Raw genomic sequence first — 5,158 nt, forward strand, 5'->3', positions numbered from 1 at the left:
GGCTTGCGTGCCGTCTAGTTTGTGCTCCAGGAGGGTCTGTTTCTATCCTTCAGGTCAGAGGTCTCCGACAAGGGCCACTTTAAGACTTGTGGACTTCCACTCCCAGAATTCCTCAGCCAGCATGAGGAATTCTGGGAGTGGAAGTCCACAAGCCTTAAAATGGTCAAGTTTGAAGAGTCCTGCTTCAGATCTTCTAACAGGATAGCCGTTGGAGCAGTAAGCAAGTCCGTCCATCTTTTTTTTTTTTTTAATTTGCATTTATATCCCGCTCTTCTCCGAAGACTCAGGGCGGCTTACATTATGTCAAGCAATAGTCTTCATCCATTTGTATGTTATATACAAAGTCAACTTATTGCCCCCCAAACAATCTGGGTCCTCATTTTACCTACCTTATAAAGGATGGAAGGCTGAGTCAACCTTGGGCCTGGTGGGACTTGAACCTGCAGTAATTGCAAGCAGCTGCTGTTAATAACAGACTGTCTTAGCAGTCTGAGCCACACAGACCCGTTCTTGCTGAATGTCTGTGGAGATTCTCAGTCATCCAGGTCCTGGTTGTCCCAAAGGTGCTTTTTCAAGAGGCAACTGGACTTTCTGACTTTTCTTTGAAGACGTTTTGCTTCTCATCCAAGATGCTTCATTCCAAGAGCTGAAGCAGCTTCTTGGATGAGAAGCGAAATGTCTTCAAAGGAAAATCAGAAAAGTCCAGTTGCCTCCTGAAAAAGCCCCTTTGGAACAACCAGGACCTGGATGACTGAGAATCTCCACAGACATTCCACAGTTTGACGTCAACACTTTCAAAGGATTTCTGCTTTTTAATTTTCTCTCTCTCTCTCTTAGGGTTTTTCTTTCTTTCTTTCTTTCTTTCTATCTATCTATCTATCTATCTATCTATCTATCTATCTATCTATCTATCTATCTATCTATTTATATCTATCATCTCTCTATCTATCATCTATCTATCTATATCTATCATCTATTTATCTCTATCTTTATATCTATCTATCTATCTATCTATCTATCTATCTATCTATCTATCATCTATCTATCTATCTATCCCTATTTATCTCTATATCATCTATCTATATCAATCTATCATCTATTTCTATCTATCTATCTATCTATCTATCTATCTATCTATCTATCTATCTATCTATCTATCTATCTATCATCTATTTATATCTATCTATCTATTTATCTCTATATCTATCTATCTATCTATCTATCTATCTATCTATCTATCTATCTATCCCTATTTATCTCAATATCATCTATCTATATCAATCTATCATCTATTTATATCTATCTATCTATCTATCTATCTATCTATCTATCTATCTATCTATCTATCTATCTATCCCTATTTATCTCAATATCATCTATATCAATCTATCATCTATTTATATCTATCTATCTATCTATCTATCTATCTATATCTATCTATCTATCTATCTATCTATCTATCTATCTATCATCTATTTATATCTATCATCTATCTATTTATCTCGATTTATATAATAATATAAATATTATTATAAATATAAATATATTTATATAAATATAAATAGATATTTATATATAATATCGATTTATATTGATATATTGATCATCAATTGTGTTGTAAATGTTGTACCTTGATGAACGTATCTTTTCTTTTATGTACACTGAGAGCATATGCACCAAGACAAATTCCTTGTGTGTCCAATCACACTTGGCCAATAAAATTCTATTCTATTCTATTCTATTCTATCTCTATCTATCTATCTATCTATCTATCTATCTATCTATCTATCTATCTATCCCTATTTATATCAATATCATCTATCTATATCAATCTATCATCTATTTATATCTATCTATCTATCTATCTTTCTATCTATCTATCTATCTATCTATCTATCTATCTATCTATCCCTATTTATCTCAATATCATCTATATCAATCTATCATCTATTTATATCTATCTATCTATCTATCTATCTATCTATATCTATCTATCTATCTATCTATCTATCTATCATCTATTTATATCTATCATCTATCTATTTATCTCGATTTATATAATAATATAAATATTATTATAAATATAAATATATTTATATAAATATAAATAGATATTTATATATAATATCGATTTATATTGATATATTGATCATCAATTGTGTTGTAAATGTTGTACCTTGATGAACGTATCTTTTCTTTTATGTACACTGAGAGCATATGCACCAAGACAAATTCCTTGTGTGTCCAATCACACTTGGCCAATAAAAAATTCTATTCTATTCTATTCTATTCTATTCTATTCTATTCTCTATCTATCTATCTATCTATCTATCTATCTATCTATCTATCTATCTATCTATCTATCTATCTATCTATCTATCTATCCCTATTTATATCATCTATCTATATCTATCATCTATTTATATCTATCTAGCTAATCTGTCTATCTATCTATCTCATCTATCTAAAGCATTAAAAACAGAAAATCCTGTGAAAGTGTTGATGTCAAAACCGTGGAATGTCTATGGAGATTCTCTGTCATCCAGATCACGGTATATATATTTAATCATCTGTCTGTAAGCTGCTCAGAGTCACTTTCTCGGTGAGCGGGGCAGGCTTATAAGGTCAGCAAATTTAATAAATAGATAAATAATCCACAAAGCATACATGGCTTATAAGAGGGACAAGGCTGAGAGAGCGTTTGCAATAAGCATTTGCTCTGCGCAGAAGGTCAGTTTCAAACCCATGCTTGCAATCTATCAGCTGGGCTATTTTGGGACACTGGTGCTCCCTTTCCAGAGAGTCCAAGACGGGTGTTCAGAAATAGCCCGACCGACTAGTAGCAGGTGCAGAGAACTTTTGAGAACTGCCACCTGTTAGTCACCTGTAAGGCAGGTATCTCAGGCAGGGGCTCCGTTCTCTCAGCTCTGCTCACTTGTTCCGAAGAGCAATGGGTGCTGGCAGGTGAGGCTCAGCGTGTCTCTCCTTAAACGGTAAGGAGGCTGCCCCTTGGCGCTCGGGGGTCAAAGCAGCAACTCAATTTGCCTGGCAGGCTTTTGGGTGGCTCAGGGACCAGAAGTGGCACGAGAATGTGGCTTTCAGGAAGGACGCAGGGACCCAGAGGGACAGTTGCTTCTTGGAAAGGCTACAGCCATTGTTTCCTTGAGCAAGTAATTTGTTAAGACAGCCATCAGTAGGAACAGGTGCTCAGCTGGGAGATCTGAATGCAGCCCTAATCAAGAGATAGCCTGCTCGGGGAGATCTAATGGCTGCCCAGCCATTGTTTCCAACATCTGGCATATAGAAATTGAATTGAATTAGAATAAAATAATAGAATAGAATAATTTAATTTCTATACCACCCTTCTCCGGAAGGACTCAGGGCGGTTTACAGCCAGGTAAAAAACACAATAAAAAACATACAATATACAGCTAAAAACCAATTTTAAAAAACCTATTCAATTTGGCCCATTAATTAAAATACATATTAAAACCATAGAAAACCCCATTAAAATTACTAATAGTTTCTAATTTTATGCCAGTCCTGCACAGAAGAATAAGTACGTCTTCAGCTCGCGACGGAAGGTCCGGAGGTCAGGGAGCTGTCGAAGTCCTGGGGGAAGCTCATTCCAGAGGGTAGGTGCCCCCACAGAGAAGGCTCTCCCCCTGGGGGTCGCCAGCCGACATTGTTTGGCTGATGGCACCCTGAGGAGGCCCTCCCTATGGGAGCGCACGGGTCGATGGGAGGCAAATGGTGACAGCAGGCGGTCCTGTGAATTGAATTGAATAATAATAAGAATTGAATTGAATATATGATTAGATTAGATTAGAATGTAGATAGAATAGAGTAGAAAATAAAATAGAATAGAATAAAATAGAGTAGGAAATTGGAATTTGAATGGAATGCAAGACAATGGAATGGAATAGAATTTATTATTGGTCAAGTGTGATTGGACACACAAGGAATTTGTCTCCGGTGAAGACGCTTTCACTGTGTCTACAAGCAACAAGTGACAAATCATGATCATAAAATACAATTGTCATTTTTTTAAAATTTGCATTTATATCCCGCCCTTCTCCGAAGACTCAGGGCGGCTTACACTGTGTCAAGCAATAGTCTTCATCCATTTGTATATTATATACAAAGTCAACTTATTGCCCCCAACAATCTGGGTCCTCATTTTACCTACCTTGTAAAGGATGGAAGGCTGAGTCAACCTTGGGCCTGGTGGGACTCGAACCTGAAGTAATTGCAAGCAGCTGCTGTTAATAACAGACAGACTTAGTCTGCTGAGCCACCAGAGACCCTACATCATACATCATAAGAGACAACACTCGGCAATAGTCGTAAGATACTAAATAACAACAATCGATATAAATCACAAGATACAACCAACAAAGCGATAGTCACAAGATGCTAAAGGAATAGGTAGAAAAAAAGATGAGAAGCATAATAGGTAATACAGCCCCATCGGGTGGTTTGACGTCCAAGGGCATTAGACAGTGTGGTGGGAATTAGTTGTTTAGCCGAGTGATGGCATGAACCAGTGGAACATGTTGCCTTCAGAAGTTGTGGATGTTCCATCACTGGAGGTCTTCAAGAAGAGATTAAACAGCTATTTCAACACCGAGCCGAGGTGGCGCAGGGGTTAGAGTGCAGTACTGCAGGCTATTTCAGCTGACTGCTAGCTGCAGTTCGGCAGTTCAAATCGCACCGATTCAGCCTTCCGTCCTTCCGAGGTGGGTAAAATGAGGACCCAGATTGTTAGGGGGGCGATAGGCTGACTCTGTAAATTGCTCAGAGAGGGCTGTAAAGCCCTGTGAAGCGGTATGTAAGTCTAAGTGCGATTACTATTCCTTTCTTGAGCCATGGTGGCGCAGTGGTTAGAGTGCAGTACTTCAGGCTACTTCTGCTGACTGCTGGCTGCCTGCAATTTGGCAATTTGAATCTCATCAGGCTTAAGGTTGACTCAGCTTTCCGTCCTTCCGAAGTGGGTAAAAAGAGGACCCAGATTGTTGGGGGGCTGTAAAGACGCTGACTCTGTAAACCGCTTAGAGAGGGGCTGTAAAGGACTGTGAAGCGGTATAGAAGTCTACACGCTATTGCTATTTATCTGGAATTTTATAGGGCTTCCTGCCTGAGCAGGGGTTGGACTAGA

Source organism: Ahaetulla prasina, chromosome 1 (genome assembly GCF_028640845.1).
Source record: "Ahaetulla prasina isolate Xishuangbanna chromosome 1, ASM2864084v1, whole genome shotgun sequence".
NCBI classification, from domain to species: Eukaryota; Metazoa; Chordata; class Lepidosauria; order Squamata; family Colubridae; genus Ahaetulla; species Ahaetulla prasina.